Source organism: Centruroides sculpturatus, unplaced genomic scaffold, assembly GCF_000671375.1.
Source record: "Centruroides sculpturatus isolate CEXI.00-Female unplaced genomic scaffold, Cexi_2.0 scaffold1175, whole genome shotgun sequence".
In the NCBI taxonomy this organism is placed as follows: domain Eukaryota; kingdom Metazoa; phylum Arthropoda; class Arachnida; order Scorpiones; family Buthidae; genus Centruroides; species Centruroides sculpturatus.
This window is the reverse complement of record NW_019385559.1, coordinates 174,299-185,193: the sequence shown is the minus strand read 5'-3', so window position 1 is coordinate 185,193 and position 10,895 is coordinate 174,299.

Genomic DNA, 10,895 nt, shown 5'->3' with positions numbered 1-10,895 from the left:
AGGCCCTGTACACACTAGGCGTTTTTCAACGCGCGTTTTAAAGAACCAAGAGTTCTATGTAGCCGTACACACTCAAACGCCAAGCGCGCGTTAAACGCGCGTTTATAGATTTTTGTTAAAACGCGCGTTTTGCGGGCACTTTACGGGCGCTTTGAGATATATGTGCTGCCTTATAGCGACGATGGAGGAGCACACACAATCAATTACTTTCTCGTCCATTTCCAAACTGAGCCAGTGCTAAACGCCGAACTAACGCTCGTCGAACGCCGAGCTAACGCGCGTTAGCTCGGCGTTAAACGCGCGTTGAAAAACGCCTAGTGTGTACAGGGCCTAAGGGTTTTTAATTCCCATTTCCTTTTCTATCACATATTTCCATGTCGTTGGAAGAGCATTAGCGTCCTTGGCATTTAAGCAATTGTTATTTACTTTACTCTTATATATCTCCATTTTCTCCATACCCAACACAATCGTCGGAGAATGGACCGGTTTAATTATTCTTGCATCATCCCATTTTACATTTGTTCCCTCCGTTTGTGCCATGATTGCCAAAATGTTGTTGTATGTAATGAAAATAAGAGAAGAAAATGGACCAGCTATAATATTTTCTACAATATAAAGTTTATATATTTTGATAATTAAAAGAAAACTATGTGACTATCAAAAGTAAATGTTAATTACTGTTTTGATCTTAATGTGGGAAGTCTACTGTGTCAGTCTTCAAAATAAAAGTCACAGTGATCTACATTCAAAACTCTTCAAAGTGCAACGAGCAAATAATTCATTGTCAGCTTGTAGCTGCAGCAATAAACAAAAGCAAAACCGATTTTGATAGGTTTGCAGTGCGTGCTTGCACGCAGGCGGCCAAATTCCTAGGGTGGCAATAGGGCACTTTAAAATATAAAAGTCAAATACTGTATAGTTTAATATTATTTTAATATAATGGTCGGCGATCATCATGCTTGATTTGAATAAAATGAAAACAAATATATATCAAATGTTTTTATAGACAGTTTTTGTTACCTATGTCAACTGTATAAAACTATCCTAAAACATACCAGTAGGATCTCATCGGTTGGATTAGAGTATTGTGGGATCTGCGAATATCTGAGGGATGATATTCGCAGGGGTGAATGAAAATGATTGCCACGAAAGGATGGGACGAGTGCGATATAGGATCAAACAAATTTTATGTACCAAAAATATCATTATATCAGATCACAATACAAGAGGTCAGTTTAGGCTAGGCACGTGGCAGCTTACACAAAGAGTCTACACAAGACAAATCGAAGACACACCTTCACACCTGAACGCAAGGAACCAGAATGCCTCGTTTTCGGTTTCCCACTATATATAACACCTTCACCACCAACACCGTGCTGCTACACAAAAATCGCCCAAAACACAAATAAAACCGCGCGTACAGCAATCGCGACAATTGTTTACATTAATTACATTGGCAAAATACGTATATATACATAAAGATAATTATAAGCAAAAGAAAATAATTTTTTTTACGGCAGAGACCGAGAATATGCACGAGGATGACACATTATGAATATACGCGTGACCAGGCGGAAAAATATCTGTAACACACGCGCGGCTAATACCCCGTTCGCACCGAGCGTTTCGATCTAGATTGTGACTAAGACCCTGTACACACTAGGCGTTTTTCAACGCGCGTTAAACGCGCGCTTTTAAACGCGCGTTTAAAAGAACCAAGAGTTCTATGTAGCCGTACACACTCAAAAGCCAAGCGCGCGTTAAACGCGCGTTTTGCGAGCGCTTATAGATTTTTGTTAAAACGCGCGTTTTGCGAGCGCTTTACGGGCGCTTTGAGATATATGTGCTGCCATGTTACCGTACATGCGATCGCGCGTTTTGCGGGCGTCAGCCGAGCGCTTTGAGATATATGTGCTGAAATGGAGAACGATCATTTCGATACTNAGGGCCCGGTCGAACTGTCTATTTTGAAAAGATTTGTAAATAAGATACTTTACTTTTCTGTTGGAATTAACCTATCCAATTTCGAAATTTTTCTCCGTTGCGCGTCGGCCCGGGTTGAATTTTTGTCGATGCCTAACGAAAATTTCCCGTCTTTGAAAAAAATAATCGTGGCTATTGTATCGTCCGAAATTATTATTATTTTTTTTTTATTTTGCACGAACAATATACAGTTTAACCCGATCATAACACCAAATTTTTATCGGTCCCACGATTTTAGTATACTAGATAACGTTAAAAAACCTACATGTAACGACATAACATTAATGTTATATGAAGCATTCCCAAATTTACAAAATTAGATTACAAATTTTATTTAACAAAGAAAATACTACGTGTTCAGTCCTAGAGTCAGAGTCCATTTCCTAGAACGACTGCGGGTGTTACTCTCACCACCTGACTTCGGTTTGCCTGTTTGTAGACAGAGTCGCCATTTTGTATTTTACTTTGACTCGGTATGGGTCCTCTGAGTACCTACAAGTCTGTGTTTTTTTTTTTATGCGCGCATGATTTGGGCATTTAATACTCTGTGCCAAATTGCAACTCCTGACATATACACCTTTATACCTCTAAGCTGGTAACACAGCAGGCAGTACGATTTTATAGACAACACATAGTCTTGTTGACAATTAATATTTTAAGGTAAATATTGTTATTGTACAACAACTTTTGTTAGACGTTTAATAAAACAAATTTCAATTTTTTAAATTTATAAACAAATTGTTCAAACTTTTCTAGAAAAACTAAAATTTATTGTTGTGTATTAAATATTTTTTATTAATAAAAATTTAAGATTTGTTTTAGTTTTTCACATTATTTAGTTTTGTTTTATTTATTGTTTTATATTTTTTGTGTGCTCTATTTCTTGTGAGCGAGGGGGCCCGGTAAGAAGAAAATGTCTAGGGCCCCAAAGTGGGTTAATCCGGCCCTGGGAAGGGGGGAGAGTCTTTAATAACGTAATATTTCTCCAGTGGTTTATTTTTCTCCCCAGTCATCACAAAAGTTGTTGGGGATGACTGTAACATTATTATAGCATTATTTTTATATTATATATTACGAATTAGTCATATTCCGACATTTATTTCGACAGGAATTTATATTTTCTACTGTGTCAGTCTTCAAAATAAAAGTCACAGTGATCTACATTCAAAACTCTTCAAAGTGCAACGAGCAAATAATTCATTGTCAGCTTGTAGCTGCAGCAATAAACAAAAGCAAAACCGATTTTGATAGGTTTGCAGTGCGTGCTTGCACGCAGGCGGCCAAATTCCTAGGGTGGCAATAGGGCACTTTAAAATATAAAAGTCAAATACTGTATAGTTTAATATTATTTTAATATAATGGTCGGCGATCATCATGCTTGATTTGAATAAAATGAAAACAAATATATATCAAATGTTTTTATAGACAGTTTTTGTTACCTATGTCAACTGTATAAAACTATCCTAAAACATACCAGTAGGATCTCATCGGTTGGATTAGATTATTGTGGGATCTGCGAATATCTGAGGGATGATATTCGCAGGGGTGAATGAAAATGATTGCCACGAAAGGATGGGACGAGTACGATATAGGATCAAACAAATTTTATGTACCAAAAATATAATTATATCAGATCACAATACAAGAGGTCAGCTTAGGCTAGGCACGTGGCAGCTTACACAAAGAGTCTACACAAGACAAATCGAAGGACACACCTTCACACCTGAACGCAAGGAACCAGAATGCCTCGTTTCCGGTTCCCCACTATATATAACACCTCCACCACCAACACCGTGCTGCTACACAAAAACCGCCCAAAACACAAATAAAACCGCGCGTACAGCAATCGCGACAATTGTTTACATTAATTACATTAGCAAAATACGTATATATACATAAAGATAATTACAAGCAAAAGAAAATAATTTTTTTTACGGCAGAGACCGACAATATGCACGAGGATGACACATTATGAATATACGCGTGACCAGGCGGAAAAATATCTGTAACACACGCGCGGCTAAGGCCACGGTTACTGTGGATGCGAATTCTGACGAAATCTTGTTCTGACAAGTTCGTCCGAACAAACAAATACCTGTTTTCCGATGAGAGTGTTTACTTTGGCAGCGAAGGGCATGTCAGAGCCTCAGAACACGCACGATGTAGTCAGAACCATTCGAGTGTTCAAACGAGTTTGATTTTTTCGTGCGTTCTGACGTTGAATTTCGAGTGTTTTGGTTTTTTCAACATGGATATTAATAAATTGATTAGTCTTGTGTTCGAGAATAGGTATTTGTGGGACATGAAAGACGAAAACTATCACAACAGAGATATTTCTCGGCAGAGATACTCGAAAAACTTTTGCGGGTTGTTCCACAAATCTTGATATAACATTTGGAACGCTCCCTTATTGTCTCTTGTGGAAAATAAGTGGTTAACATGATCTGTTTTCCCACCACTTATCAACGATAGCTTAATCAACGGACTTTCAAGAAAATAAAACTCATCAAGTTCGTCCATTTTGCTGGGAGGCAGAAACGTACTGACTGTCAGAAAACGCGTACAGTGTACCGACCTTGTTCTGACGAGAATTTCGGACATACTCGTCAGAATTCGCATCCATAGTAACCGTAGCCTAAGGCCGATTTCACACTATGACCGACTGAACCGACCTGACCAATCGTATAATCGGACCGACAAATAGCAAAACCGTTCACATTGAATACGCTTATGTCGGAGGCCGATTCGTTATGATCAATCGAAATGCGTGTTAGGAATGGAAAACTGGCCAATCATTTTAAGTTTTTCTAATTTTTAAAAATATCTTTGCAATCTGTCCGATTAAAACTCACGGATACTATCTTTATTCATTTATAAATTCTTCCGAAAAGCCTAAATTTTTCCAAAAATAATCAAACACCAAACACTCGCTGAGCTTACTATTAATTTAATACTCAAACGCTTTCGGCCTATTTCTAATAGGCTATTCTCAGGAATTTGTTCTACAATCGAACACATAGCTTTTCGAACACTCTTTTAAATTTAAAAAATTTCAAACATATTTTTAAAAACTTTACATTAAACTGTAAAATATTAAATATTTAACTAAATACTAACATAATTTATAATTAAACAAATGTACAAATAAACTAATATAACGAAAATATACATTAAATCAGTTAAAATACAACCGCCACAAGTTTAAGAGTTTTTAATTCTCATTTCCTCTTCTATCACGTATTTCCATGCCGTTGGAAGAGCATTAGCGTCTTTGGCATTTAAGCAATTGTTATTTACTTTACTCTTATATATTTCCATTTTCTCCATACCCAACGCAATCGTCGGAGAACGGACCGGTTTAATTATTCTTGCCTCATCCCATTTTACATTTGCTCTCTCCGTTTGTGCCATGATTGCCAAAATGGNGTTAAACGCGCGTTTATAGATTTTTGTTAAAACGCGCGTTTTGCGGGCACTTTACGGGCGCTTTGAGATATATGTGCTGCCTTATAGCGACGATGGAGGAGCACACACAATCAATTACTTTCTCGTCCATTTCCAAACTGAGCCAGTGCTAAACGCCGAACTAACGCTCGTCGAACGCCGAGCTAACGCGCGTTAGCTCGGCGTTAAACGCGCGTTGAAAAACGCCTAGTGTGTACAGGGCCTAAGGGTTTTTAATTCCCATTTCCTTTTCTATCACATATTTCCATGTCGTTGGAAGAGCATTAGCGTCCTTGGCATTTAAGCAATTGTTATTTACTTTACTCTTATATATCTCCATTTTCTCCATACCCAACACAATCGTCGGAGAATGGACCGGTTTAATTATTCTTGCATCATCCCATTTTACATTTGTTCCCTCCGTTTGTGCCATGATTGCCAAAATGTTGTTGTATGTAATGAAAATAAGAGAAGAAAATGGACCAGCTATAATATTTTCTACAATATAAAGTTTATATATTTTGATAATTAAAAGAAAACTATGTGACTATCAAAAGTAAATGTTAATTACTGTTTTGATCTTAATGTGGGAAGAATAAATTTTAATCATTTCCTGTACGATCTTTAATTTTATTCCTTCAGATTGTTCAACTGGACATGGTAATGATTGATGATATAAATAACCTTTACTAACGTCATACATGTGCTCTTTCATACGTACTGCCAAATTTCTAGTAGTGACACCCACATAATCCTTTGCCACTCCTAACTGCTGATTTTCAAAAGGAATTCTGTAAACCCCAGCCTTCTCCTTCATTCTTACTTCGTCCTTATCATTTCTTAGCAATCTATAGATGTTTGGCGCTTGTTTATATACCGTTTTCGTGTTTTTATATTTACATAATTCCTCCATTACTCCCTCTACATTCCTGTTATCCGTGAACTTATTAAACCTATTTTCTCTATTATCCTGTTCGCTTGCATCTTGTCTGTAACCCTTGACTAATCCATCAATTGTAGATGTTTTGTATCCTAAACTTTTCGCAATTTTCTTAATTCTACTAATCTCCGTAAGTCGATCTTGTACGTTGGTGCAATATAAGAACGCCCTTTTTATAAGCGCCTTAAACGATGACATCTTGTATCTAAATGGATCATTGGACCATGCTGGAATATATAGTGGAGCATGCATGGGCTTTAAATAAACTGCTGTTTGTACATAGCCTTGTTTGAGCTCTATATTAATGTCCAAAAAATAAAGATGTGTATGGCTTTTCTGTTCCAGTTTTAGTTTTAACCCATGATTATTGCTATTTATCGCAACTAAAAATCCTCAATTCTTCAGTTATTCTTCTAAATTATCAACACGTCATCTACATATCTTTTGTATAATATAATGTCCTCCATGAAGTTTCCTAGGACTTCCTTTTCCAGTTGACGTACCACTAATTCGCACAAGAGTCCCGACATGGGACTACCCATTGGGACACCTTTCTTTTGTTTGTACGCTACCCCATTGAATGCAAAAAAAGATTGGTAGCACATCAAATCCGCTAGCTTATTTAAGTCCTCCATGTACGCTGATAATCCTGGATTATGTTGTACCGTAAACTCAACAAGAGCATTGAAACAAGATGTTAGATTCATGGAAGGGTACATGCTTTCAAAATCCATTATCGTTCTTAATTCATCATTCATTAATCAGTTTAATCCAGATAAAGACAAACTGGTTTTTAGGTAATTTAACTTTAACACTTCATAAAGTCCACTATACAATTTTACTTGATTCAGTATAGTGAGAAATAGTGTTTGGGATGAAATAGTTTTGTACTTTTGACACGAGAAATTACATTTCTTATGAAGATATTACTTTTTATTGAAATAAATAACTTTACACTTGGACTTCATGAGAAAACGACAAAGCTGGCTTGCATGCAGTTTACATAAATAAAACGTTTAGTCTTCTGCTACACGACAGAGGGCGCCTTGTCATATTTTTTCTTTTTGTTATCACACTTCCCCCAAAAGAAAAAATAAGACTTGCTTAATGATCAGGGCCGGATTAACTCACTTTGGGGCCCTAGACATTTTCTTTTTCCGGGTCCCCTCCTAGCTCTTTCAATTAATAAATCTTGTTACTGTTTATTAAATTTCATACGGACACTGCAGCTGCTTTATAAAAAGTAAAAGCAAAATTATGTAACAATATTTCACAGGATTTAAGAATACATATAGTTAATATTATTCTTATCGCTATAAAGAATATTCGAAATTATTGTGAGTTTTACTTTCAATAAAAAGAAACATAAGAATACGAGGGTCGTTCAAAAAGTTCCCGAACTTTATTTATTACAAAAAAAAAATACTTCACATACAATTTATTTGTTAGGGTCCCCTTTAAAGTAGTCTCCTCCGCAACATATACATTTATTTCAACGGTGTTTCCACTTTTTGAAACATCTTGGAACGCTTTTTCCGGAATGCTGATAAGTTCCTCCGTCGTTTTTTTCTATCTCTGGAATGGTGGCAAATCTTTTTTCTTTGAGCGTGTTTTTTAGTTTGTTGGAGAACAGGAAAAAGTCGCATGGGGCCAGGTCAGGTGAGTAGGGTGGGTGGGGAAGCACAGCGGTCTTGTTTTTGTCCAAAAACTCGTGTTCTGAGGGACAAATGAGCCGGCGCGTTGTCGTGGTGAAAAAACCACTCGCCGCTCCTCCAAAGTTCGGGCCGTTTTCGCCTGATTTTGTCTCTTAGGCGTTTCATAACACCAGGTAGTACTCCGTGTTGACTGTCTGGCCTGTAGGTAGGTATTCGTGATGCACAACCCCCTTTGCATCGAAAAAACAGTCAACATCACCTTAATATTTGAGCGAACTTGTCGAGCTGTTTTGGGGCGGGGCTGTTTCACCCACCCGTGGAAAGTTTCCGTGAAGGATTTTCCGAGTTTCACACAGAATTTCACAGAACAATGCTGTTCTTTCAAAGAGCTGATTTTCGCCGAACCCCAAAAACACCACTTCACATAAACGGCCGTAGCTAATCACCAAAACAAGATATCAACAAATGGGTTGAAGGAGGTTACTCGGGGGTTTACGCGGACACAACTCCTCCAAGCGGATTAAAAAATAACAAACTGGAGGTGCGCTATTCAAAAAGTTCGGGAACTTTTTGAACAACCCACGTACATTTTCTTTAGATTTTAGAATTCACAATAACCATATAAAAAGAAATATATTTTTGTTTATTTGTTTATTATATACTGTTATTTACAAATCTTTTCAAAATAGACAGTTTGACCGGGCCCTTCTAAAAACCGGGCCCTAGACATTTGTCTCATTTGTCTATGCGATGATCCGGCCCTGTTAATGATTATATGGTTACAATCTTCGTAAACTAATATTTTCTCTTAGCAAATCAAATCGAACACGTTCAATTGGCTTCGTCAACAGATCGGCCAATTGGATCTTTTCGTCGATGTGCTCCAATTTGAGTTCACCATTTAAAAATCTTTTACTACATAAAAGTGTCGAACCTCGATATGTTTGGACCGTTGATGAAATTCCAGATTCTTTGCTAGCTTTATGTCACCTGTGTTGTCAATATAAAGCGTTGGGGCTGCTCTGGCATTTCAATCAATTCAGATAATAAACGTTGTAGTCAAATTAATTCTTTTGCTCCTTCACTTGCTGACATAATCTCTGCTTCAGTTATGGAAGTTGCCACTACTTTTTGTAATTGACTAGTTCATGATATACAGTACCACCACCCGATAATTTCGCGATGATTCCAGTTGTTGAACGTCTTGTCTTCTTGTCATCAGCGAAATCAGAATCACTAGATTTTCAGTTGTTTATTATAAATGATGCCTCAGTTCATAGTACCTTTCAAGTACCGAAATATACGTTTTACCCGCTTCCAATTTTGAACAGTTAGTTTCCCTGTAGTTCGAGAAGCTTTATTCACTGCAAAAGCGATATCTGGACGAGGCGCTGTTGTAAGATACATGAGATAGCCCACTGCCTCGCGATATGGTATATCAGATGACACTGCCGTCGAGATTACTTTCTTCACAGCCAACAGGGGTTGAGACTGCATTTGATTCAGCCATTTGGAATTTTTCTAATATTCATTTTGTGTAATTTTCTTGACTTACTGTAATTGCTCCATTTTCATATTGTTTTATTTTCATCCAAAGAAAATAATCGAGAGACCCGTCGTCACATTAAATTCTTGTTGCAGAGCTCTCAAAAAATCGGCGATCTCTCTTTTGTCGCTGCCACAATTAGATAGATCATCATCTACTCTACATAAATTGCGATTATTCTGGTTTCGATAATAAAACCCTCTTATTATTTTTGATCAATATTTTATTATATTTATTATTTTTATTTTTCATTTTTATTTCAGTTTTACTTGTTTTACCCCACTTTTTAATAATTAGTTATCGCAGTAGTCACTATAATGATATTTTTAGATAATTCTTTTTGAAATTTTTGTGAGTTACGCGTATGTTAAATATAAATAATTAGTAAATACAATCTCTAATTTCTTACATAGTTTTACTGATATAAGGACCGACGAGGGGCATAAAACCCGAAATGCACATCCATTGTAAAATATAGAAAATAAAAATTATTTTTCATGAAGGGGAATGTTCCTGTATTTGTTTTCAATAGCAATTTTATACTAAGTTCCAGAGAACACACCACTACTGTAATTGAGAGAACAGCAAACGATCAAGTACTGTATATTGTTCATTCATGTCCGAACTCAGATATATATATGTATATATATATTTTTTTTTTTTTTATCATTCTTCGATCATTTCAATAGTACTACACCATTCTGTTCCCTTTGAAAAAATCGTACACAACTGCTTTTACAATTGACTCTTATAAATAATTCTCGCCATGGTCAAAAATGGAAGTTTGTAGTAAAATGAAACTTTTCATTGTAGGAGGAAAATATTGTCAATGAAGACTTTTATTTTGTTCACAAAATGCTGTGAGTTCAGAAATTAAATGTTCTTTGTGATTATTTTAAATTTTTTAAAATTACTTAATTTTCAACATAAAGTTTTTCTTTTTAAAAAATCAATTTTTCAAAAATATTTCCTCAAAATTGATGAAAAAACTTCATGGGTTAATTGTACATAAATAACCCCCGTTTTTTGCCTGGACCGCATTTTATCAGAGACAAAGCTTTTATTCGTATTCTTTATTTATTTTCTATGCATTTCGGGTGCAATATTTTCTTGTAATTTGCACCCCTCTTCAGGATTTTTACATTTCTATAAATTTGGTAAATTTAATTATTACATCGGTAAATTACTACAATAGTTATACAATGGTTAACTAACCTGTTTTAAGTTTTAGATCGACATCTGCCCAGTGTTGATGTTATGTCCCCTAAGGCATTTTTAGACCGTTTCCCCCTCTTTTTGTTTTCTTTCCCTTTAGCTCCTCCCATTT